We start from the raw sequence: 27,855 nt of genomic DNA, 5'->3' as shown, positions 1-27,855 counted from the left end.
GCTAAGCAGGCAGGTGTATCTAACAGTATACGTAGTCTTTGTTTGTTCGGTTTACAAAGATATGTGAATTCTTCATCAATGCATTCAGTGTGTTATATGTATGCATCACCGCATTTGCCTTTCATCTTATTCTCCAGTTCATCTAGTTGGGGGTCTTCCCATGATGCCCTTGCTGGAGTCTGGAGCCTGAAGCCCCACCCTTCCCCCCAATGCCCACAGGACTGTGTGTTCCTCTCTGATGGTGCTGACTTTTCCCGCAGTGTATATCGTCACAGCAGCCTATCCACCAGAACATCCACTCACCCTTCCACCCATTCAAACACCTACTAAGCACCATGTGCCGAAATACTAAGTGCTGAAGGTATGGCTGGCTTCTACCATAAGCATACAAAACCCCATGTAGGGGTTCTTTTCCATTTTTCCCCCAATAGAATGAAGCTTCTTCTGCTAAAGGTCCAGTACTCTTCGTCTTTTAAAATTTCTCATAGTTCTATGTACATGAGGAGGGGGGTCCTTAACAAGACATTCCTCTGGTTTCTGATTAATTTCTCTAGCTTTATTTCTTAAGTAAGCTTTTTTTTTAAAATGTGATTTTATTATAAGCAGCCACCCATCTTCTACAGAAGAATTACACATTTTAGGTAGATATAACCAAACATTTCCCATGTTGCTAGAAGGAAAACAGAGCTTCTTGCTTTTCTGAAAAAAGAACTACTATAATTGGCTGCAAGTCACTGGTGTGCTGGGACACTGGCTTCTTTTACCTTCTGATGGTCATTAAGATCTCTGGGAGGATGGCCATGAGGCTCTCGAATCCGGACACAGAGGAATAATTCATAAGAAGTCTTTTATTTCTCCAAGTTCTCTTTCTGCAGAAAAGTGCCTTTTTCTCAACCATGGGGTACAACTTAGTTAGAAATGTATTTACATTGAAGAACTAGGACCCTGAAAAGTCTAATATTGACTTTGGACATTTAGAACAGAGAATCCAAGGTGACAACACTAAAACCCTTGACACAGCAGTCTTCATAATCATAACGTATGAAAATCCATTACCACCGCCACTAGCCAATACAATCTTTTCTTGGAGAAAGATGTAACCGGACAGACACAGCAATAACTAGTAAACAAAAAGCCGGGAACACAGGTCTTGCCTATTCTGTAACACTGCCAAATTTACCAAAGCAAAGCTAGCAATTCTAGTGGGGGTATAAATAAGTACCTGATTTTTGGATGGCAATTTGGCAAGACTTCAATTGTCCATATCCTTTGAACTTTTCACATTTCTGAGATCAGCACACACACACACAAATCTTATACACGGGAAGTAAAATCCTAAAAATGTAATGCCCTACAGCATTTATTCCAACTCCAGAATAGCCAACACACATATACAACACACGTGAAAACCCGACAGATGTCAAACAATAAGAGAATATCATCGATGGGATTATATTCAGTTATTAACATGATATTTACAAAATACTTCTTTATGATTTAGGAAACTGTTTACAATGTAATTTTAATTAAAAAAAAGAATATAGGGCTTCCCTGGTGGCGCAGTGGTTGAGAGTCTGCCTGCCAATGCAGGGGACACGGGTTCGAGCCCTGGTCTGGGAAGATCCCACATGCCGCGGAGCGACTGGGCCCGTGAGCCACAATTGCTGAGCCTGCGCGTCTGGAGCCTGTGCTCCGCAACAAGAGAGGCCGCGATGGTGAGAGGCCCGCGCACCGCGATGAAGAGTGGTCCCCGCTTGCCGCAACTAGAGAAAGCCCTCGCACAGAAACGAAGACCCAACACGGCCGTAAATAAATAAATAAATAAATAAATAAAATACTAGTTGTACCAATAAATGCATGTAAACACAAATGTAACTAGCCAAATTTTCAAAAAAAAAAAAAAAAAAAAAGAATATAAAATTGTCAGGTAAAAATTCATACTGAAAAGACTATTAAGTAATATTAAGTAATAAGGGTGATGGAATTATGGGTGTTTTTTTCCCCATAATTCTTCACAATTTTTACAATAAAATGTATTGCTTTACTAATAAGAAATAATTTAAAGAGGATATTTAAGAAGAGTTTGTATGACCATGAAAAGTGTTTACGTTTAATATTAAGCAAAATGGTATATAGAGAATTAAGAGAATTATCTGTGATCCCAGATGGGTAAAAGAAAAGAGGAACCAGGAGGAGGGGGAGGAGGAGGGAGAGGAAGGGGAGGTGGAAGAGGAGAACGAGGGGGTCGGGGGGAGAAGAGAACAACAAGAACAAGGAGAAACAAAATAAAAAGAAATACAAGTGTTTACAAAGTTTATCTCCTTTAGAGAGCTTTGTATAGTTAGAAACTAAAGGTAATTTTTTTATCCTTCTTTCTACTTTTCTTTTCCAATATTTTAAATCAATGAGAATGCTTATTGCAAAAAATCAACAATTTTTAAAATAGTAAACCTGAAAATCATTTTCTTCAATTCTGGCTCCTGGACCACTAAATAAAATATCATCCTGGTAGATCAAGATCTTTAATTGAGAGCTCAGAGAACACATTCTATTTAAATCCATTTGAAAGTGGGTATCATCTTTGCCTTTCTTCTGTGGATTTCCTGTCTACTGCTGAAACCACCATTTCCTACTTGTTCTTTTACATCCCAGCTGAGATCTCCATATACCACCATGACCTCTGCTAATCCTATTTTCCCGTATGTCACTGTTAAATTCTCATCAGGCATTATTTCCCTTTTTGAAACAAAAGGCAAACCAAAACAACACGTGAGGGACTTCCCTGGTGGTCCAGTGGTTAAGACTTAGCTTTCTGATGCAGGGGGTGAGGGTTCAATCCCTGGTAGGGGAGCTAAGATCCCACATGCCTTGGGGCCAAAAACCAAAAACCAAACAAAACATAAAACAGAAGCAATATTGTAACAAACTCAATAAAGACTTTAAAAATGGTCCACATCAAAAAAACCCAAAACAGGAGAAATGTCCACTCTCAAGTCCAGAATATCTGTCAAGAGCTGATGAATAACTCCGAGAAGTTCTGGCCAGAGATTAGGGCATGCATGCGTCTTAACTCTTCTGTCACTGGTAAAGAGGAAAGTAAATGCTCTTTCATAAGTATCAGTACTCTGTCAAATTCTTCCTGTTTAACTTTTAGAATGAGAGGGTATGGCAGTCAAAATAATGATACTCTCCTCCCTGCAAAAAATGCCCACATCCTAATCCCCAGAACCTCTGAATATGTTAGGTTACATGGCAAAGGGGAATTAAGGTTGCAGGTGGAATTAAGGTTGCTAAATAGTTGACTTTAAAATAGGGAGGTTATCCTGGATTATCCAGGTGGGCCCAGTGTCATCACAAGGGTCCTTAAAAGTGGGAGAGGTTGGCAGAAAAGAAGGTCAGGGTGATGAAATGTGAAAATTCAACCCATCATCACTGGCTTTGAAGATGCAGGAAGGTCCAAGGAATATGGGAGACCTCTAAAATCTGGAAAAGGTAAGGAGACAGATTCTCCCTGGAGCCTCCAGAAAGGAATACAGCCTTAAACACATTAATCTTGGCCCGGTGAGGCCATGTTAGACTTCTGACCTACAGAATTGTCAGATAATAAATGTGCGTTGCTTTAAGCCAATACATTTGTGATAAATTGTTGCAGCAGCAATGGAAAGCTAATGCAGAGCATATAAAGTTACAGAAAGGGAACAGAGAGCAAATAAGACAATTTACTTTCAACTAAAGTCAAAGAAGGTGGCTTATATATTTCAAGATGGACCCAATACCAAACAGTAATTGAGGAAGAAGATAAAATCTTCTGCTTCAGATATTTTACAGTAGCATGAAGCAGGAGATTGTCAATCTTCCATCCATGATTTCTAAGCAATTTATTACTATTTTTTTACTTGCAGTATCCTTTGTTGTTATTTTACATTGATGTTGCATAGTCGTTTAAAAATTCAAAAATTACAGAAACATGTAATTTTGACAGTCCAAATGTCTGTTACTTTATATCCATTCCCTCCCCTGCTCAGGAAGTATTAAAAACTCCTGTTCATAATTAGATGTGACCTCATACATTTTTCTATAAGCAATGTTTTTAAGCAACTATATCATTGTTTGATAAAGAAAAAATATTTACTTCATTCTGAAACAGGCTAAAGGCAGCTAGAACATTATCTTACAGCAGTAATTCTTAACTAGGGCAAATTTGTTCCCCAGATGACATTTGGGAATGTCTGGAGGCATTTTTGGTTGTCACAACTTGGAGGCCACTGCTACTGGCATCTGGTGGGCAGAGGCCAGGGATGCCACTAAACATCCTCCAATGCATAGGACAGACCCACAACACAGACACATATGGCTCAAAATATAAATAATGCCAAGATTGAGAAACCCTGGTATAAAGGGATGCAGGTGAAACCATATTTTTGTTTAATAATAAAGAAATATTTATTCCATTCTGAAACAGCCTATAGGGAGGCAGATGCCTGGTCAATACAAGGAAGAGCTTTTAAATTAATCAGGCCATTTAGGATGTATACCTCACAATGTAGAGAGACTTCTCTGTCATGAGAAGGATTCTAGCAAGGCTAACGAGTCCCATGCCAGGGATGCTGAAAAAGGTAGGGGTGCATAGTTGGGGTTGGACTCAGAGGTTCCACCGTTAGTGAAGATATATGATTCCATTTAAAAGCATCGGCAAAAATTTCCTACTTCATACTTGCTAATATTGAGACTAGGAAAGAGAAAAGATAATACCTACTGCATTAATATTATTTTCTTTCTACCATACTAGCTAATGGAATCAAAACTTAATATGGACATTATCCCAAACACGTAACACGCAAGTGACTTCTGCAAAAAAATCTAAAGCCTCTTATCTTGGGCACAGTTGATACAACTCGTGGGTAATCGTTTCACGACCTAAGAAAAGAGATATGGCCAAAAAAACAAAAGAAGAAGCAGTTCCCTGTTGTGGAAGCAATTTAATTTTAGAAGTATTTATAAATACAAGTACTTAACGGCTCCAAGTAAAATAAAATTACTTGACTCTACTCACATTTTGGACACGGGAACACATTTGCCTCCAGTTTGCAAATGTCTAGATGTTTGGCGCCCTATATGGCTGGCTTTCAAGTCACAAATGGGAAGTTATCTAAGCTCCCTGGGCAGTTTGCTGCCATACTGGAAGCATTCTGGTACATTCCACGCCAGTTAAACCACATCTTATGGAACTGGTGGGGCTTTAAGGACTTTGACAAATGAAAGTTTATTCAAAGAGACAATAACCCAACAATAACCAGGCTGATGAGGGAACAAGGCAACAAGTCACATGAGGAGTTGTTAAAGGAACCAGGGATGTTTACTCTGGGGAAAACCCGGATGGCAACGTGGCAGCTCCAGTTCTATGGAAAAGGGACGTTTTCTATATGCACCCAGACTGCAGAACTCTGTTAGCGGGAGCTTTTCGACAAGTACCATATTCTCTCTATCAGAGGAGCAGTTTAAATGCAGGTCTGGGGAACACCATCGAGGATATTTGAAAAGGAATTCCTGTGGATTGGAATGTGGATTAGACAGGCCGGACTAGATAACCCTAAACCTGAGGTTCAAGATCAGAAGTCTATAAGGTTCCCAGCCAGGTAACTGAAATGAGCTCAACAGGACGTGTGTGATAGAAAAAGCAGTGGTAGGGCTGTGCAGATGGGGTCATCTGAAAGGGCCCGCCTCTACTCCAGTTAATTACTGCCATGTTGGAATGAGAGTTCCATGTTACCAGGTCCAGTAAAGCTGGAAAACCATATTTGTGTGTAAAACCGGCTGATTTTTAAAGAGCACCTAATTCAATATTTCAAAGCATTATATAAGTCAAACAGAATAGACTTGTGGCCTCCAGGAGAAACTGTAGCCTCTCTCTTAAAGATGCCCTAACCACCCCCAACCCTAAGGGCCTATGATGGTAAATATGGCAGGAGAGAAAATGTACAGATTCTAGAATTACGGTCACATTTTGTCTGCAATTCGAATCACCAGCCTGGCCACTTCAAGCTGAAATTCAGACGCACCGACCAACAAATAATTAATGGAGTCTGACAAGGGAAGGTAACCGGGCGCCCATTAAGTCACTAAGAACTGCATCTTCCACTGCACACGATGTAAATGAGGAAAGGGCTTCTATTTTCTTCTAAACAGAGGCGTCTCCTTGTAGTAAGTTGCATGTCAAAATGAGGCAGGAAGGAGAAACAGGGTTGCCTCACTGTGGCAGGTATCTCTCTGGCCCACTGAGAAAGTCAGTCCTACCCCAGTGGGTAAACAACTTCAAAACTCTTGCCTGCCCTCCTGAAATTGAGTCAGAGATCAACTAGGGAAAGTTCAAGAGTTTCCTCAGAGAAAGGATGCTTCGCTAAGGGAAAAAATCCTATTCAACTCTGGTTCCCAGCCCCCTCCAGAAATTCTGCTGCCACATATAGATTTCCAATTATCAACATCTTTGCACACACAGATATCTGTACCCAGCCATAGCCAGGACAAAGGCAAATCTGCTAACTTAAAAAAAAATAGTTCCAGTTTCCAGCTTCTATTTTGAATTTTATCTGATCACATTCAAGTTTTAAAAGTAAGCTGGCTATACAATACAGTATTATTAACTATAATCACTATGCTGTACATAATATCCCCAGAGCTTATTTATTTTATAACTGGAAGTTTGTGCCTTTTAATCACCCATCGCTCATTTCTGAATCTTACTTAATGGTGAATATCAAAGTTTAATGAACTACTTTTTATTCCACATTAAAATTTTTGATGGAAGAGGAAAAGAAAAGTAAGCCTGCTATTACGTTAGCATTAATTTCCCTGCGTTCTACGATGGTGTGTTTTATTAGTAACTCTTGGTTAAGGTTTTCCAATGCTCTGAGCAGAGCAAAATATTTTTTTATGTATAATAAACTATATTTATTGAAAAGAATAAAGAAAAAGACATTGAGATTATTATAAAATTTTTGCAAATGAAGCACGAGGAATTCAAAGTAGCATCATATTAGCAAATTAGAATAGTAAAATCTTGCATACTTTAAAGAGCATAGTCATTAGATTATTTCTTTTTACAAGATGAGTGGGGCAGATGTAGCAATGTCATCTCATTATGGAGATGGGAAATTTGAGAGAGAAACATTGACTTCCCATTCTGCCCAGAAACACAGCTTCTGCCCACCTACTGCTCCCACCCTCCGCCATGTCCCCATAATAAATAACCCTGGTGCTGATTTCCTCACCTCTCCTCTTCTCGCCCTATAATCCATCCCCGACAGGGCACCCGGAGGAACCCCTGAGAAAAATGTAAATCTATCAAGTCACGCCTCTGCTCTAGGCTATCCATTGCTTTTGAAACAGATGTCCAGACTGTTTACCTCAGCCTCCAAATCACTACATGACCTGGACCCCCGTCCCTCAACCTCTGACCCCCTCTCCCTCACCTGCTCCAGACACACTTCCCTCCAGTTGTGCCTGGAACACGTCAAACTTGTTCCCAGCACTGTGTGCCTGTGGTTCCCTTCACCAGAGCTGCCTGCCCATCTTCTGGGGGCTCATCCCAAAGCCATCTCTCAGAAAAGTCTCTCCTCAAAACCCAATCCAAGAGGCCGGACTCCTCCCAACTGCCCATCACACACACACACACACACACACACACACACACACACACACATACTCCACAATACTCTATCACAGCACTCTGTTTCCTTTTCTTCAAGACATCTAGTCCTTTCTGAATTGACCTTGCTCATCCCTCAGTTTTATATAGAATGTGAACTCCATGACAACAGAGAACGCATCCGCCCTAATCACTGTGCTAGACTCAGCGCCTGGCACATTGTAGGTGCTCAATAAAGATTTCTTGAAGTCAATGAAGGAATGAACGAAGCTTGTACTTGGAATCAACTAGCTCACTTAATTCAATTGGTACCTATTTGTATAGTAGATTTTTTCTTTCTCTTCAACGGCTACATTTATTTTTTTAAACTACAAGCCTATATATATTAGACTGTGTCTATTAGTGTGTTGTGAGTCACTCCTGTAATGTGGAGCAAAGTGACAAGACACAGAACAGGTGCCTGGCTTCATAGAGAAAGGCAGTAAGAACCCACGGCCCATCCCTTCAAACTACAAAGCTTCCTCAAAATTCTGGAAATTTTGGAATAGCATGATTTTAGAGCTAAAGGTTCCCCTTCAGTTTCTCTTCACTCGTTACTTTCTCTTCAATGCTTCACTTTCATGGAAATTTCTCAATGTCTCAAGAAGTCCGTCAAGCCGATTATCAAAGGGTCTTGAAAAAAATTCAGGCTTAAGATGAGCCAAGGTGTAAATAACCTCAGGATCATCTTCCTTTCCAGGAAATATCCAGATTCCTAACTCCAGCTGACATTCCCAGGCTCATTCCAGTTGCCCAGGCACCGAGCTAGCGCTTTCCTTGATGCTCTATTCTGAGAGCCTCAAAGAGGGTGGTAAATAGTGTGGGACCACAAACCTAACTGGGTGATGGAACACGTATTCCCCACAGTTGATGTGCGAAGGGCACAGACACACAGTGGAGGGGAAGTGAGGAACCAGGTGCCCAGGGTTCTGCTTGCAGGAAACTCCTCGGGGTGCTGGGCAAGCCCTTTGACACCTCAGTGTGGATTTCTCAACTGTAAATCACCTCCCCAGCCAGGGCAGCAGCTCCTGCACAAACGTCTGGGAAGGGGAGCCAACGTTCAGTGCCCACGTGTGACAAGTGGAAGTGAGGCAGGAGATAGATGGGCCCCAGGCTGAACAGCTGAAGTTTGTCCCCTGTGGAGAGATTCTCTAAGAGGAAAAGCAGAAGGAGCTAAGCCTTGCCCAGATAAGAGACCACATATTCTTCATTCTAGAGGTCAAGGAGACCTTCCCGACTATACATGCACAGAAAGTCTCCTTGGAGGTCAAAAAGGGAGCAGTGTCAACCTACCCATAGGCCTCTTCACTAGAATCCATCTTGGCTAAAAGATGCCCATGCGCACATGGGAGGGCCCTGAGATAACCCAAATACGGACTCAGAACCAGGCAAAGCAAGATGATTGGCCAAGGGAAACCCAGAAGAAATGCCCCATATGAGTAGATTCAAGCTACCATGAGGGCGCAACTCTGTCTCTGAGCCTGCCTGTGTGTGTATCCACACGTACTCTTTTTTCCTCCTAATACACACTTTGCTTGTTTCGCTACTTTCCGTTTCTCTGTGGAAATTCATTTTCTGCAAAGCCACACAGGCCAGGGGCTTGTCACTGGCCACTGGTCTAGTGGCTAAGATTCAGAGCTCACTGCCCCCGCCTGACTTCAGTCTCTGGCGGGAAACGAAATCCTGCCTCAAGCCGCTGCAGGCCGAGGTTACCTGAGATCAGAAACAGCAGCTGGAGGAAGCCAAGTCTGCAGCTCTCTCACCAGCTTCGGCAGGGCTGCCAGAACACCGTCCCCGAGGAAATCAGCGGGTGCTGGCAGCTCACCTGTGCCTCCTGGTGGCCCGAAGGCCATCCCCAAGCCGCAGTCAGCAGGACTTCTGTGTTGGCAGGATTCTGAATGCTGCTATGGCTCAGACTGTGCAGAATGTTACACTGTCACTCAGTCTGCCCATCACATGCCACATGTGCTTGGGGGAGCTGGTAACCTCACCTCATATTTAATCACAAAGAATAAGCAGTTGGGGATTGGTTCAAGATGGCGGAGTAGAAGGACATGTGCTCACTCCCTCTGGCGAGAGCACCGGAATCACAACTAACTGCTGAACAATCATCGACAGGAAGACACTGGAACTCACCAAAAAAGATACCCCACATCCAAAGACAAAGGAGAAGCCGCATTGAGACGGTACAAGGGGCGCAACCACAATAAAATCAAATCCCATAACCACTGGGTGGGTGACTCACAAACTGGAGAACAATTATACCACAGAAGCCCACCCACTGGAGTGAAGGTTCTGAGCCCCACGTCAGGCTCCCCAACCCGGGGGTCCGGCAACTAGAGGAGGAATTCCTAGAGAATCAGACTTTGAAGCCTAGTGGGAATTGATTGCAGGACTTCGAGACCCCACTCTTGGAGAGCACACACAAAGTAGTGTGCACATCGGGACCCAGGGGAAGGAGCAGTGACCGCATAGGAGATTGAACCAGACCTACCTGCTAGTGTTGGAGGGTCTCCTGCGGGGGGGGGGTGGTGGCTCTGTTTCACTGTGGGGACAAGGACACTGGCAGTGGAGGTTCTGGGAAGTACTCCTTGGCGTGAGCCCTCCTAGAGTCCGCCATTAGCCCCACCAAAGAGATGGGTAGGCTCCAGTGCTGGGTGGCCTCAGGCCAAACAACCAACAGGGAGGGAACCCAGCCCCACCCATCAGCAGACAAGCAGATTAAAGTTTTAATGAGCTCTGCCCACCAGAGCAACACACAGCTCTACCCACCACCAGTCCCTCCCATCAGGAAGCTTTCACAAGCCTCTTATATAGCCTCATCCACCAGAGGGCAGACAGCAGAAGCAAGAGCAACTACAATCCTGCAGCCTGTGGGACGAAAACCACATTCACAGAAAGATAGACAAAATGAAAAGGCAGAGGACTATGTACCAGATGAAGGAACAAGATAAAACCCCAGAAAAACAACTAAATGAAGTGGAGATAGGCAACCTTCCAGAAAAAGAATTCAGAGTAATGATAGTGAAGATGATCCAGGACCTCAGAAAAAGAATGGAGGCAAAGATCGAGAAGATGCAAGAAATGTTTAACAAAGACCTAGAAGAATTAAAGTACAAACACCTAGAAGAATTACAGAACAAACAATACAGTAACTAAAATGAGAAATACACTACAAGGAATCAATCACAGAATAACTGAGGCAGAAGAATGGGTAAGTGACCTGGAAGACAGAATGGTGGAATTCACTGCTGTGGAACAGAATAAAGAAAAAAGAATGAAAAGAAATGAAGCCAGTATAAGAGACCTCTGGGACAACATTAAATGCACCAACATTTGCATGATAGGGGTCCCAGAAGGAGAAGAGAAAGAGAAAGGACCCAAGAAAATATTTGAAGAGATTATAGTCGAAAACTTCCCTAACATGGGAAAGAAAATAGCCACCCAAGTCCAGAAAGCACAGAGAGTCCCAGGCAAGATAAACCCAAGGAGAAACACGCCAAGACACATGGTAATTAAATTGACAAAAACTAAAGACAAAGAAAAATATTAAAAGCAACAGGGAAAAACGACAAATAACATACAAGGGAACTCCCATAAGGTTAACAGCTGATTTCTCAGCAGAAACTCTACAGGCCAGAACGGGGTGGCACGATATATTCAAAGTGATGAAAGGGGAGAACCTACAACCAAGATTTACTCTACTGGGCAAGGATCTCATTCAGATTTGACAGAGAAATCAAAAGCTTTACAGACAAGCGAAAGCTACAAGAATTCAGCACCACCAAACAGCTCTACAACAAATGCTAACTTCTCTAAGTGGGAAACACAAGAGAAGAAAAGGACCTACAAAACCAAACCCAAAGCAATTAAGAAAATGGTAATAGGAACATACATATTGATAATTACCTTAAATGTGAATGGATTAAATGCTCCAACTGAAAGACATAGACTGGCTGAATGGATACAAAAACAAGACCCGTATATATGCTGTCTATAAGAGACCCACTTCAGACCTAGGGACACATACAGACTGAAAGTGAGGGGATGGAAAAAGAGATTCCATGCAAATGGAAATCAAAAGAAAGCTGGAGTAGCAATAGTCATATCAGATAAAATAGACTTTAAAATAAAGAATGTTATAAGAGACAAGGAAGGACACTACATAATGATCAATGACCAAGGGATCAATTCAAGAAGAAGATGTAACAATTATAAATATATATGCACCCAACATAGAAGCAACTCAATACATAAGGCAAATGCTAACAGCTATAAAAGAGGAAATCGACAGTAACAGAACAATAGTGGGGGAACTTAACACTTCACTTACACCACTGGACAGATCATCCAGACAGAAAATTAATAAGGAAACACAAGCTTTAAATGACACAATAGACCAGATAGATTTAGTTGATATTTATAGGGCATTCCATCCGAAAACAGCAGATTGCACTTTCTTCTCAAGTGCACATGGAACATTCTCCAGGATAGATCACATCTTGGGTCACAAATCAAGCCTCGGTAAATTTGAGAAAATTGAAATCATATCCAGCATCTTTTCCGACCACAACGTTATGAGATTAGAAATAAATTACAGGGAAAAAAACCGTGAAAAACAAACACATGGAGGCTAAACAATACGTCCCTAAATAACTAAGAGATCACTGAAGAAATCAAAGAGGAAATCAAAAAATACCTAGAGACAAATGACAATGAAAACACAATGATCCAAAACCTATGGGATGTAGCAAAAGCAGTTCTAAGAGGGAAGTTTATAGCAATACAAGCCTACCTCAAGAAACAAGAAAAATCTCAAATGAACAATCTACCTTACCACCTAAAGGTTCTTTGAGAAGATAAACAAAATTTATAAACCTTTAGTCAGACTCATCAAGAAAAAGAGGGAGAGGACTCAAATCAATAAAATTAGAAATGAAAAAGGACACCAAAGAAATACAAAGCATCATAAGAGACTACTACAAGCAACTCTATGCCAATAAAATGGACAACCTGGAAGAAATGGACAAATTCTTACAAAGGTATAACCTTTCAAGACTGAACCAGGAAGAAATAGAAAATATGAACAGACCAATCACAAGTGATGAAATTGAAACTGTGATTAAAAACCTTCCAACAAACAAAAGTCCAGGACCAGAGGGCTTCACAGGTGAATTCTATCAAACATTTAGAGAAGAGCTCACACCCATCGTTCTCAAACTCTTCCAAAAAATTGCAGAGGAAGGAACACTCCCAAACTCATTGTACAAGGCCACCATCACCCTGACACCAAAACCAAAGATACTACAAAAAAAGAAAATTACAGACCAATACCACTGATGAATATACATGCAAAAATCCTCAACAAAATACTAGCAAACAGAATCCAACAACACATTAAAAGGATCATACACCATGATCAAGTGGGATTTAACCCAGGGATGCAAGGATTCTTCAATATATGCAAATCAATCAATGTGATACACCATATTAACAAACTGAAGAAAAACATACGATCATCTCAATAGATGCAGAAAAAGCTTTTGACAAAATTCAACACCTATTTATGATAAAAACTCTCCAGAAAGTGGGCACAAAGGGAAACTACCTCAACATAATAAAGACCATATAGGACAAACCCACAGCAAACATCATTCTCAATGGTGAAAAACTGAAAGCATTTCCTCTAAGATCAGGAATAAGACAAGGATGTCCACTCTTGCCACTATTATTCAACATAGTTTTGAAAGTCCTAACCACAGCAATCAGAGAGGAAAAAGAAATAAAAGGAATACAAATTGGAAAAGAACAAGTAAAACTGTCACTGTTTGCAGATGACATGATACTAAACATAGAGAATCCTAAAGATGCCACCAGAAAACTACTAGAGCTAATCAGTGAATTTGGTAAAGTTGCAGGATACAAAATTAATGTGCAGAAATCTCTTGCATTCCTATACAGTAACAATGAAAGATCAGAAAGAGAAATTAAGGAAACAATCCCATTCACCATTGCAACAAAAAGAATAAAATACCTAGGAATAAACCTACCTAAGGAGGTAAAAGACCTGTACTCAGAAAACTATAAGACACTGATGAAAGAAATCAAAGATGACACAAACAGATGGAGAGATATATGGTGTTCTTGGATTGGAAGAATCAGTCTTGTGAAAATGACTATACTACCCAAAGCAAGCTACAGATTCAATGCAATCCTTATCAAATTACCAATGGCATTTTTTACAGAACTAGAACAAGAAATATTAAAATTTGTATGGAGACACAAAAGACCCCGAATAGCCAAAGCAGTCTTGAGGGAAAAAAGCGGAGGTGGAGGAATCAGACTCCCTGACTTCAGACTATACTACAAAGATACAGTAATCAAGGCAATATGGTATGGCACAAAAACAGAAATATAGATCAGTGGAACAAGATGGAAAGCCCAGAGATAAACCCACGCACCTATGGTCAACTAATCTATGATACAGGAGGCAATGATATACAATGGAGAAAAGACAGTCTCTTCAATAAGTGGTGCTGGGAAAACTGGACAGGTACATGCAAAAGAATGAAATTAGAACACTCCCTAACACCATATAGAAAAATAAACTCAGAATGGATTAAAGATCTAAATGTAAGAGTGGACATGATAAAAATCTTAGAGGAAAACATAGGAAGAACACTCTTTGACATAAATCACAGCAAGATCTCTTTTGACCCACCTCCTACAGTAATGGAAATAAAAACAAAAGTAAACAAATGGGACCTAATGAAACTTAAAAGCTTTTGCACAGCAAAGGAAACTATAAACAAGAGAAAAAGACAACCCTCAGAATGGGAGAAAATATCTGCAAACGAATCAACGGACAAAGGGTTAATCTCCAAAATATATAAACAGCTCATGCAGCTCAATATTAAAAAACAAACAACTCAATCAAAAAATGGGCAGAAGACCTAAATAGACATTTCTCCAAAGAAGACATACAGATGGCCAAGAAACACATGAAAAGCTGCTCAACATCACTATTAGAGAAATGCAAATCAAAACTACAATGAGGTATCACCTCACAGCAGTTAGAATGGGCATTATCAGAAAATCTACAAACAACAGATGCTGGAGAGGGTGTAGAGAAAAGGGAACCCTCTTGCACTGTTGGTGGGAATGTAAATTGATACAGTCACTATGGAGAACAGCATGGAGGTTCCTTAAAAAACTAAAAATAGAATTACCATATGACCCAGCAATCCCACTACTGGGCATATACACAGAGAAAACCATAATTCAAAAAGACACATGAACCCCAATATTCATTGCAGCACTATTTACAATAGCCAGGTCATGGAAGCAACCTAAATGCCCATTGACAGATGAATGGACAAAGAAGATGTGGTACATGTATATACAATGGTATATTACTCAGCCATAAAAAGGAATGAAATTGGGTCATTTGTAGAGACACGGATAGACCTAGAGACTGTCATACAGAGTGAAGTAAGTCAGAAAGAGAAAAACAAATATCGTATATTAACGCATATATGTGGAATCTAGAAAAATGGTACAGATGAACTGGTTTGCAAGGCAGCAATAGAGACAGAGATGCAGAGAATAAATGTATGGACACCAAGGGGGGAAAGTGGGGGGGTGGTGGTGGGATGAATTGGGAGATTGGGATTGACATATATACATTAATATGTATAACATGGATAACTAATAAGAACCTGCTGTATAAAAAATAGATAAATTAGGGCTTCCCTGGTGGCGCAGTGGTTGAGAGTCTGCCTGCCGATGCAGGGGACACGGGTTCGAGCCCTGGTCCGGGAAGATCCCACATGCCGCGGAGCAACTAAGCCCGTGCGCCACAACTACTGAGCCTGCGCGTCCGGAGCCGTGCTCCGCAAAGAGAGGCCGCGACAGTGAGAGGCCCGCGCACCGCGATGAAGAGTGGCCCCCGCTCGCCACAACTGGAGAAGGCCCTCGCACAGAAACGAAGAACACAGCCAAAAATAAATAAATAAATAAATTAAAAAAAAAAAAAAATAGATAAATTAAATTAAATTTAAAAAAAAAGAGAAGGCCATCCCCTTCCCCTTCCCCTTCCTATGGACCAGGCCAATACTTAATGCTAGGATCCCTTAGTTCAGTGTTAGCCCAAGATTAGGTCCCAGGGCTTTGTAACTGTCAACACTTTGAAGGGATGCATTTCCCGGCTCCTACTCATAAACCAACCTCCTGGCTCAGCATTCTTATTGGGGTCAAAGGTAATTTGTGCAAGACTGATTTGTTAACACAAATCCCTCTCGAACCTGAACAACTAAGTCCTTCAAGGGCTCCCAGCTCCCTTTTATGAGCCCACACACCTCTCCCTCCTCCTTCCTCTCATTTCCACAGACACCCCAGAAACAAGAGGTCTGAATGAAAGCCTGACCTTCTCGTTTTTAGAGCTAGAAAGGTCTATGAGAGGCTCCAGGTGATGATGGGGAAGAGAATGTTCTCTGCTTTCTGGTTCTGTTTGGCTTTTTAAAAACAAGCCTTGGGGGCTTCCCTGGTGGCGCAGTGGTTGAGAATCTGCCTGCCAATGCAGGGGACACGGGTTCCAGCCCTGGTCTGGGAAGATCCCACATGCCGCAGAGCAACTAGGCCCGTGAGCCACGATTACTGAGCCTGTGCGTCTGGAGCCTGTGCTCTGCAACAAGAGAGGTCGCGATAATGAGAGGCCGATAATGAGAGGCCCGCGCACCGCGATGAAGAGTGGCCCCCGCTTGCCGCAACTAGAGAAAGCCCTCGCGTAGAAACGAAGACCCAACACAGCCATAAATAAATTAATTAATTAATTAAAATTGTATAACTTAAAAAAAAACCAAAACAACAAAACAGGCCTTGGGCTTCCCTGTTCTCTGCTTTCTGGTTCTGTTTGGCTTTTTAAAAACAAGCCTTGGGCTTCCCTGGTGGCGCAGTGGTTGAGAATCTGCCTGCTAATGCAGGGGACACGGGTTCGAGCCCTGGTCTGGGAAGATCCCACATGCCGCGGAGCAACTGGGCCCGTGAGCCACAACTACTGAGCCTGCGCGTCTGCAGCCTGTGCTCCGCAACAAGAGAGGCCGCGATAGAGAGAGGCCCGCGCACCGCGATGAAGAGTGGCCCGCGCTCGCCGCAACTAGAGAAAGCCGTCGCACAGAAACGAAGACCCAACACAGCCAAAAATAAATAAATTAATTAATTAATTTAAAAACAAAAACAAAAAATCCAAGCCTCCCCCAGACTCAGGGTAGCGCAGCCGAGATCTTATCTGGGCTGCAGCCTGGAGCTCTGGGACATGCGGAGTAAGTGAGCGGAGCAGAGAGGGACGGCTTTGTCATTCAGATCATACAGCAGCTTCTCGGAACTGGGCTCCGGAAGGAGCAACCCTCGTGTGTGTGTGTGTGTGTGTGTGTGTGTGTGTGTGTGTGTGTGTGTAGACCCACAGATAAGAAAACTCCCTGTGCTCCGGGTTCCCCTGTCAGGATTCCCTCTCAGCACCCAATTCTTAGGGGTTGCTCCCCGGGGAAAAGGTTTGGGAGAACTGGGTTCGAATTCCATCACCCTACCCGCAAAGATCCCAGAGTTGTTCGGAGGGCGGCAGGGAAGGCGAGCCCAGCTCCGGCTTGGAGGTGGGTGCGGGCGGGTTCCCAGCCCTCCAGCCCCCAGCCTCCCCCATCCTCCCATCCCCATCCTCTCAGCCCGCAATCTCCCAGCCCCCCAGCCGGCGGCAGCCCCCGCTCCCACCCGCCCCGGGGTCCCTCCTCACCCGGGCGCCGCCGGGAACCGGGACCGGGCGCGCCGACCCCGTCTGCTGCTTGCTCGCTGCCGGTACCGCGGGCTCTGTTGCCCGCTGTCCCCGGGTCACCGTGGCCGCGGGGCGGCAGGCGAGGGGCTGCGCGCTGGCTTCGCGCTCCTTCTGCCCCGCGGGGTCTGGTCGCCCCGACTCTGACCTCCCCCGGCGCCGCAGGAGGAGGGACGGGGAGGAGCTGGGGCCGCCGTCCTCCCACCAGCAGAGGCGCTGGGACGCGGGCGAGCTCGGCGCACACAGCACCCTCCCAGGGCCTGGGGTCTGCAATCTGGACCCGCGGGTTAACTTAACCCCCTTCCCCCCGCGGGACCGACCCACGCGTGCAGAGAGCGGGTGCTGCGCCCCCAGTTCCTGTTCTCAGACTCGATTCCGATCAGATCTTTCCCAGTTCCATTCACCCCCCATCGCGCCGACCTTGCTCGTTTCACTAAATTCCCGGTTACTTTGTTTCCATCTGCAATCAGCAATGCACTGCGCAGTCCGCTTTCCGGTTTGTGGTACATTGGAACTAGAAATTATGCGGACGATACTCCGGCTTGGAAGGCCTGCCCCTGAGTTAGTTTCATTTCTCCGTGGAAATACAGTGAAGGGCAATCAGGAAGAGCTTTTATGACTTGGGGGGGAAATGGTGTAAAAAGGGGCCATCTCATAGCTCAGCTTAAACCCAGTTCTTTGAGGTTTAGCTGAAATTCCTTCCTTCATTTTCCAATGCTTTCTCCTCAATCCAACTTTCTAATTTTAAAATATTCATTTAAAGCTTCAGTTAGAGACTCAGAGAAAGTAGTTTGACATTCATGGGTGGAGTTAATGTTTTATGTTTTTAGCTAGTGATTTTGGGCTTTTTGGCAAGGTTGACAGGATTGTAGATGAAATTTATTTTATTTTTATTTGGAGGACTCCAGATTAAGAAGGCATGGATTAGAGCTCCTTTCTCACACTTATTAGTGATGTCACTTGGGGCAAGTTCTTTATCCTCTCTGCTTCTCAGCTTCCTCAAAGGTAAAATGGAAATAATCAAAGTACATTAGTCAGAGGCACCTTGTGAGAATGAAATGCAAATGTATGTGAAGTGCTTAGGACAGAGCATACACAGTGCTATCTAATAGTATTATCTTTAAAGAAGCAGTGACTTATTTAAACCTGACAATAGGTGAAAATTTAGACTATCTCAGCCTAATGACAATTGCCTGTACTTCCTGGGATAACCGCCTATGAAACAAATTGCCCCAGAATATTAATCTAAAAGGGTACATGATACCCTACGCAAGAGGTCTCTAAGGACTTCCTCCCTTTAACCTTAAGACAGGATGAAGATTGAGAAGACACAATCAGAAAATTCATCACACCTAAACAGGTGGTGGGCTTTGAAAGCAGGTCTTGAAGGCAAGTATGAAATATTTTCTCTCTTTCTTTCCATGCCAACTCTGTGCTTCCTCCCACTGTAATCAGATCACTCTCTCTGAGGATGTCAGACTGGTTGGCATTTAGCAGGTTAATGTCCTGAGAAGGTCCCCAGGGTAGGGTTGCCAGATTTAGCAAATGAAATACAGGACACCCAGTTAAATTTGAATTTCAGACAAACGACAAAAAGGTTTTAGTATAAGTAGGTTCCATACAATATTTGGAACCTACTTATACTCAAAATTATGTGTTGTTTATTTGAAATTCAAATTTAACTGGACTTCCTGTAATTTTTCTGGCAACCCTAGTCCAGTGAAATGAATAAAGAATGGGCCTCACATTCTGAAGGATGGCAAGTCAACATAGACATACAGATTATAAGGTGGATCTGATATGGGCTTTGTTTTTGTTTTGATGTGGTGAAAAAAATAAGGTACTTGTGTTTATAAATTGATTCTTTGTTGACCTGTTTCTTATCTCTTAATTCTTACTCCCATTTCCCATCAATATAGAAGTGCTTCTTTACTCTTTAACATGAAAAAAACTTATGACTCTGTCCTCAATCAAGATTTTGGAATAAATAGTAATAATGTGCTCAATAGTGTTTTCAAATAGTGTTTATTGAGGGCAAACTGTATGTTAGGTACCATTTCAAGGATGACTATCCCTGGAGGCTAAGGAAATCACACCATAGCAAGTGAGCCCTTGTAGGTAAATATAGGACAGTGGGGTTTCTGAGAAGTGAGTTATTAATTCTCCTTGGAAGGGGTGGAAATGAAAGTCATTCACTGCACAGGATCCAAGGAAAAGAGGCTCCAAGCCAGATGAGGAGGGAAACCCCTGGGTGGCGGCCTGGAAACTAACCCAACCTGATTAAAGTAATGAAGCTGGAAGAAACAATGGGATTCTATAAAACTAAAAGTATGATTGGGAACTTGGAAACCCTCGAGGCCCTTAGAAGGTAACAGAGTGCAAAAGAAAAAATTAAAAGATTAAATTACTTAAATTTAAAATTAAAAACAATTAAAGTTAAAACTAGAAACTCCAAGAGGGAAAATGTCCAGGAAAGGCATGATGTAAGTGTGATATAATTTAAAATGGATTGATTTTGAGCTATTGGGTGGAGACGCCATTAAACCTGAAATCTAAAAATATACTTCTCTGAAAGGCCCAGAGAAGAAAGTATGATCCGAGTATTCCCCTAGACCATCGAAAACAACATTCACCTAGTCTAATAGTGCAAACATGCTTATTGGTTTTCAACTCATAGAAACACCTTTTAAACAAGCCAAAGAAGAATGAACTATGATTATACAGGAGAATGTAAATACGACTGATTTTTAAAATGTAGAAGTACCTATAGGTAAGTAGGTAGAAGGAGGTAGAAGTGAGGCCTACTAGGGTGGAAAAAAGGTTGAGTTACTAAGGGTCTCATTTTGGAAAAAGTCGAGAGTCAAAAGAGATAATGTCCATAGTTAGTAGAACAAAAAGTAAAGGTCTGGATGCACAGTGAATTTGCAGAGGAGAGATGTAGTGGAGGGCCTGAGTAGAGAGATGTAACTCTATTAGGAGGGTTAGAGAAGAGAAAAGATAGGACCAGGATGGATGTGAGCTAAATGCTCACTCTTCTAGTAGAAATTAGATAGACAGTGCCTAGGATGATACACCAAGAAATAATAATATAGCATATTATTTTGGAAACATGGAGATCACCAGATATCTAAAAAGGAAAATCATTAAGAGTGATTACCTTTGGGGAATTGGGCTGGGGTTGGGGTGAGTTGAGGTGGAGACTCTGGCTTCTCCCTTTTAGCACTTCAGTACCATTTAACCATTTGGGATATGGGCATGATTACATTGATTAAATATTTAAAATTTTTGAATAGGAACTTGTGAAAAGGAAGGCTTCGCCAAGACAGAGGCTTTCAAGAATGAGTAGGAGTTCATCTAGAAGGAAGAGGGAGGCATCCCACAGAATGTGGGACTGCATGAGCCAAGGCACCGGAGCCTAGAAGTGAAGGATACACCTTGGTGATGTCCAGTCCTCCACTGTGACAAGGGCATCAGGTATACAGATAGGAACCATGGCATTTTTGTTCCCCTGTGTCCAATACAGAGCCTGGCCCACAGTAGTTGCCCAATAGATGTTTTCTGAATGAATAAGAAATATTTTGGGGCAATGGGGAACCATCAAAGTTTTTAAGCAGAGCAGTAGCATTACTTATTTTTAGAAGATGGCTTTGAACTGAAAACAGATAAGTTGAGATTGGAGAAACCAAAAGCAGGGGATGAATTAGGAGACTATTAGGTGAAAGGTGATATAAAACAGGTCAGTGACAGTGGGGACTGAGATTGGAAGATCTACTCGAGAGATATGAACAAGGCAGAAATGGCCATGAGGGATAAAGCAGAGGGATGAGTCCAAAATGGCCGTGAGATTTCTAGCTGGGGAAACCAGGTAGATGATGGAGCCATTGATTGACACAGGAACGTAGGGAAAAGGAACAGGTTGTAGAAGTGGGATCATAAACACAATTCTGTGTATATTGAGTCTGAAAGACCCGAGGATGATTTTTATAAATTGTGGGTCTTGAACCACTGATGGCTTATGAAATCTACTTGGTGAGTGGGTGCAAATATTTTTTAATGAAATGGAACATGACAACTTTTAAAGTGCATCACACGTGGTAAAATTTAGTGTTGTTGCATAGAATTTGATTTCCATAGCATATATATGTAACTGACATAAAACCTATTTTCTGCAGTATGTCAAAAAAATAGTTTGAGACCCTTTGCCCTTGGGTACCAAGTGGTGTGTGAAGTCAACTTATCCCTGCTCGAGAGAGCCACTGTGCACATTTTCCAGCTCTCTCTGCAGTGACTTCATGTGGGTGGCTTGAATTCAGCAAATACTACAAAATGTGATTTTTCTCCCCTCTAGTGAGCCAGCACACTGAGCGGTTAGTTATACAGGTCTGAAGCTCAATATAGAGACCTGGGCAGAAGTCATTTATTTAGAGATAAAAATACTGAGAGTGCATGGAATTGGTATGGAGAGTTTTTAGACAGGGTAGAGGTAGAAAAAATTCTAAAGAACAGTCGCATTCATGGAAGGTAAGAGGAAGAGGAGGTCGTGAATGAAATTGTGAGGTTGGTCAAAGTGAGGATAGAAAATGGGAGAGAGAAGCTTTACAGAAGTCAAGAGAGAAAGGAGTTTTAAAAATATGATCGACACTGTTGATTAAATAGAATTGACAAAAGCAAGGGCTGTGGGATTTCCCAATCAGGAAGGCATTGGTGACACCTAAGACCAGTTTGAGTATAATAGAGGGGTGAAGGCAGGGAGTCAGTAAGGAATAAAGGGTACAAAGACAATATGTGTCGACTACTTTTAAGACATTTTATGGAAAAGAAAAGACATATGGCTATAGTTTGAGTGAAAGAAAGCACGAGGAGAGTGAAAATCTGGGGAATGGCAATGAGAACTGCCTGAGGATGTTTGAAGCTTTCTGAGTCCCATGGTGACTGGAATCCACTCCTTAGTCATGGATTCAGTCTGTCTGGTGATGTGCTTTCCCTGGCCATGTTTGCCAGTCCAGGAACTAGACCACAGAGGAGGGCTATCTGGGGTTGGAAACTAGGAGAGCAGACTGGCCAGAGGCAGTGAAAAATGAGGGAATTGTCATTAACGGAAAAAGGTAGAATTTTTAGATGGAAATCCAAACAAAACAAAGGAGAAAAATATAGAATATGAGGGTTCCGCCATAACCCCAACCTCATTAGGTAGTTATTTAACAACTTAGTACACGTCTTCCAGATACTTTTCCAGAGGTAAATGTGGTAATTAAGAGGGCTGAGTCAGACAGACCTGGGCTCGAATCCAGTTCTACCTTTACTGGCTCTAAGGCCCTGGGCAATTTACACAGACTTTAAACCCCTCAGTTTCCTAATCTGTGAAACAGAAATAATAATATCATCTATATCACAAGGGCTCAGTGAGTATTAAAAGAGATAATGCATGTAAATTGCTTAGAACAGTATTTGGCAAGCAGAACGAGCCCCTGATATATAGATATGTAACTATATATCTATACATCAATACACACATATGTATATATACACATACACCTATGGGAAAGAGATTTCATGTCCATATTACTATATTACACACATATATATACTCACACAGCTATGGGAAAGAGACTTCATATCTATATGACTATACATATACGTAACATGAATAACCAGGAAGAACTGAAAAATATTGGTGATTTGAGTGGGATAGAAGAAACTACCCTGAGGCAGTGTGATAGAAGTGGGGTGGTAGAAGGTCATGATCGAGAATGGAATCTGAAACACAAGACCTCAGAGGTGAAGCACTTCCAGAGGACGGCAGGTCCCAGATGGCCATGCCTCTAAGTTTCAAAAGTGGAGAATGGATGAAGAATCTTTTATTCAGTATTTTAGCCAATTCCAAAAGTCATCATCCAATGCCAGGCTTAGGCTTCATTCCTCCTTGGCAGGTCTTAATGCCTTCTGTACACTTGGTTTACTTATGGACTCTTGGAACTGTGGATGTCACAACCGGCTTTTGTATTCATTCAGTAATTGGACTCTAAGATCTGGCTTGCCAAACCGGTCTCCAGGACATTTTTCCTTGCCTGAGTCATTGATAACACCGCTACTAACCCCAATCAAGATGTAGAAGGCTTTGTGCTAAGTCCAAGGCACCTGGTGGCACTGTGAGTCACAGCTACCTGGCTCCTTTATTCTGTTGCCAAGTTATTTGATTCTACACTCACAGTGGCATCCATTTTCTCCTTCCCATTCCTACTGTTACCACAGCTAATCAAGGTCCTTAAAAGCTCTACCCTTGACAATTACAAAATGTTTCTTTTGTTTGTGTGAGTTATAAGTGCTCATTCAACTAATCTAAATTCAAAGTATGTTCTTTTAAGCTTTTCCCCATATAAACAAGTACATACATATAAACTAAATTATTGCTCATTTTTGAACTTTATTTATTTACTTTTTATTCAGCAGGTTCTTATTAGTCATCAATTTTATGCACATCAGTGTATACATGTCAATCCCAATCTCCCAATTCATCACACCCCCACCCCCACCCCCCACTGCTTTCCCCCCTTGGTGTCCATACGTATGTTCTCTACATCTGTGTCTCAATTTCTGCCCTGCAAACTGGTTCATCTGTACCATTTTTCTAGGTTCCACATATATGCATTAATATACGATATTTGTTTTTCTCTTTCTGACTTACTTCACTCTGTATGACAGTCTCTAGATCCTTCCACGTCTCAACAAATGACCCAATATCGTTCCTTTTTATGGCTGAGTAATATTCCATTGTATATATGTACCACATCTTCTTTATCCAGTCGTCTGTTGATGGGCAGTTAGGTTGCTTCAATAACCTGGCTATTGTAAATAGTGCTGCAGTGAACACTGGGGTGCATGTGTCTTTTAGAATTACGGTTTTCTCTGGGTATATGCCCAGTAGTGGGATTGCTGGGTCGTATGGTAGTTCTATTTTTAGTTTTTTAAGGAACCTCCATACTGTTCTCCATAGTGGCTGTATCAATTTACATTCCCACCAACAGTGCAAGAGGGTTCCCTTTTCTCCACGCCCTCTCCAGCATTTGTTGTTTGTAGATTTTCTGATGATGCCCGTTCTAACTGGTGTGAGGTGATACCTCATTGTAGTTTTGATTTGCATTTCTCTAATAATTAGTGACGCTGAGCAGCTTTTCATGTGCCTCTTGGCCATCTGTATGTCTTCTTTGGAGAAATGTCTATTTAAGTCTTCTGCCCATTTTTTGATTGAGTTGTTTGTTTTTTTAATATTGAGCTGCATGGGCTGTTTATATATTTTGGAGATTAAGCCTTTGTCTATTGATTCGTTTACAAATATTTTCTCCCATTGTGAGGGTTGTCTTTTCGTCTTGTTTATGGTTTCCTTTCCTGTGCAAAAGCTTTGAAGTTTCATTAGGTCCCATTTGTTTATTTTTGTTTTTATTTCCATTACTCTAGGAGGTGGATCAAAAAAGATCTTGCTGTGATTTATGTCAAAGAGTGTTCTTCCTATTTTTTCCTCTAAGAGTTTTATAGTGTCCACTCTTACATTTAGGTCTCTAATCCATTTTGAGTGTATTTTTGTGTATGGTGTTAGGGAGTGTTCTAATTTCATTCTTTTACATGTAGCTGTCCAGTTTTCCCAGCACCACTTATTGAAGAGACTGTCTTTTCTCCATTGTATACCCTTGACTCCTTTGTCATAGATTAGTTGACCATAGGTGCATGGGTTTATCTCTGGGCTTTCCATCTTGTTCCATTGATCTATATTTCTGTTTTTGTGCCTTACCATATTGTCTTGATTACTGTAGCTTTGTAGTATAGTCTGAAGTCAGGGAGTCTGATTTCTCCAGCTCCACTTTTTTCCCTCAAGACTGCTTTGGCTATTTGGGGTCTTTTGTGTCTCCATACAAATTTTAAGATTTTTTGTTCTAGCTCTGGAAAAAAAGCCATTGGTAGTTTGATAGGGATTGCATTGAATCTGTAGATTGCTTTGGGTAGTATAGTCATTTTCATAAGATTGATTCTGCCGGTCCAAGAACATGGTATATCTCTCCATCAGTGGGTATCATCTTTAATTTCTTTCATCAGTGTCTTATAGTTTTCTGCATACAGGTCTTTTGTCTCCTTAGGTAGGTTTATTCCTAGGTATTTTACTCTTTTTGGTGCAATGGTAAATGGGGGTGTTTCCTTAATTACTCTTTCAGATTTTTCATCATTAGTGTATAGGAATGCAAGAGATTTCTGTGCATTAATTTTGTATCCTGCAACTTTACCAAATTCATTGATTAGCTCTCGTAGTTTTCCAGTGGCATTTTTAGGATTCTCTATGTATAGTATCATGTCATCTGAAAACTGTGACAGTTTACTTGTTCTTTTCCAATTTGTGTTCCTTTTATTTCTTTTACTTCCCTCATTGCCGTGGCTAGGACTTCCAAAACTATGTTGAATAATAGTGGTGAGAGTGGACATCCTTTATTGTTCCTGATCATAGAGGAATTGCTTTCAGTTTTTCACCATTGAGAATGATGTTTGCTGTGGGTTTGTCCTATATGGCCTTTATTATGCTGAGGTAGGTTCCCTCTATGCCCACTTTCTGAAGAGTTTTTATCATAAGTGGGTGTTGAATTTTGTCAAAAGATTTTTTGGCATCTATTGAGAGGATCATATGGTTTTTCGTCTTCAATTTGTTAATTTGGTGTATCACATTGATTGATTTGCGTTTATTGAGGAATCCTTGCATCCCTGGGTTAAATCCCACTTGATCATGGTGTATGATCCTTTTAATGTGTTGTTGGATTCTGTTTGCTAGTATTTTGTTGAGGATTTTTGCATCTATACTCATCAGTGATATTGGTCTGTAGTTTTCTTTTTTTGTAATATCTTTGTCTGGTTTTGGTATCAGGGTGATGGTGGCCTCATAGAATGAGTTTGGGAGTGTTCCTTCCTCTGCAAATTTTTGGAAGAGTTTAAGAAGGATGGGTGTTAGCTCTTCTCTAAATGTTTTATAGAATTCACCTGTGAAGCCCTGTGGTCCTGGACTTTTGTTGGTTGGAATATTTTTAATCACAGTTTCAATTTCATTACTTGTGATTGATCTGTTCATATTTTCTATTTCTTCCTGGTTCAGTCTTGGAAGGGTATACCTTTGTAAGAATTTGTCCATTTCTTCCAGATTATCCATTTTATTGGCATAGAGTTGCTTGTAGTAGTCTCTTAGGATGCTTTGTATTCCTGCAGTGTCTGTTGTAACTTCTCCTTTTTCATTTCTAATTTTATTGATTTGAATCCTCTCCCTCTTTTTCTTGATTAGTCTGGCTAATGGTTTATCAATTTTGTTTATCTTCTCAAAGAACCAGCTTTTAGTTTTATTGATCTTTGCTATTGTTTTCTTTGTTTCTATTTCACTTATTTCTGCTCTGATCTTTATGATTTCTTTCCTTCTACTAACTTTGGGTTTTGTTTGTTCTTCTTTCTCTAGTTCCTTTAGATGTGAGGTTAGATTGTTTATTTGAGATTTTTCTTGTTTCTTGAGGTAGGCTTGTATAGCTGTAAACTTCCCTCTTAGAACTGCTTTTGCTGCATCCCAAAGGTTTTGGATCGTCGTGTTTTCATTGTCATTTGTCTCTAGGTATTTTCTGATTTCCTCTTTGATTTCTTCAGTGATCTCGTGGTTATTTAGTAACGTATTGTTTAGCTGCCATGTGTTTGTGTTTTTTACATTTCTTTCCTTAATTCATTTCTAATCTCATAGCATTGTGGTCAGAAAACATGCTTGATATGGTTTCAATTTTCTTAAATTTCCTGAGGCTTGATTTGTGACCCAAGATGTGATCTATCCTGGAGAATGTTCCATGCGCACTTGAGAAGAACGTGTAATCTGCTGTTTTTGGATGGAATGTCCTATAAGTATGAATTAAATCTATCTGGTCTATTGTGTCATTTAAAGCTTGTTTTTCCTTATTAATTTTCTGCTTGGATGATCTGTCCATTGTTGTAGGTGAGGTGTTAAAGTCCCCCACTATTATTGTGTTACTGTCGATTTCCTCTTTTATAGCTGTTAGCATTTGCCTCATGTATTGAGGTGCTCCTATGTTGGGTGCATATATATTTATAATTGTTATATCCTCCTCTTGGATTGATCCCTTGATCATTATGTAGTGTCCTTCCTTGTCTCTTGCAACATTCTTTATTTTAACGTCTATTTTATCTGATATGACTATTGCTACTCCAGCTTTCTTTTGATTTCCATTTGCATGGAATCTCTTTTTCCATCCCCTCACTTTCAGTCTGTATGTGTCCCTAGGTCTGAAGTGGGTCTCTTGTAGACAGCATATATTTGGGTCTTGTTTTT

At 41.4% G+C, this 27,855-nt stretch overlaps 1 protein-coding gene across 4 annotated transcripts in view; it reads right to left on the bottom strand.

The window, feature by feature from the left end:
* The window catches only part of PLA2G7 (phospholipase A2 group VII), a 43,601-nt gene extending 25,594 nt beyond the window's left edge, over positions 1 to 18,007 (bottom strand). For 2 of the 4 annotated variants that reach the window (XM_059938554.1, XM_059938555.1), the window contains exon 1: positions 17,469 to 17,721. The gene's annotated coding sequence lies outside the window, so the exon portion shown is untranslated. Of the gene's footprint in view, positions 1 to 17,468; positions 17,722 to 17,924 lie in introns of those variants that run through there. The other 2 variants (XM_059938557.1, XM_059938556.1) reach the window with 2 other exon arrangements.
* Between the last annotated feature and the right edge of the window lie 9,848 nt (positions 18,008 to 27,855).

The sequence above is a fragment of the Balaenoptera ricei genome, chromosome 11 (assembly GCF_028023285.1).
Source record: "Balaenoptera ricei isolate mBalRic1 chromosome 11, mBalRic1.hap2, whole genome shotgun sequence".
In the NCBI taxonomy this organism is placed as follows: domain Eukaryota; kingdom Metazoa; phylum Chordata; class Mammalia; order Artiodactyla; family Balaenopteridae; genus Balaenoptera; species Balaenoptera ricei.
This window is presented reverse-complemented; position numbering and strand designations above follow the sequence as displayed.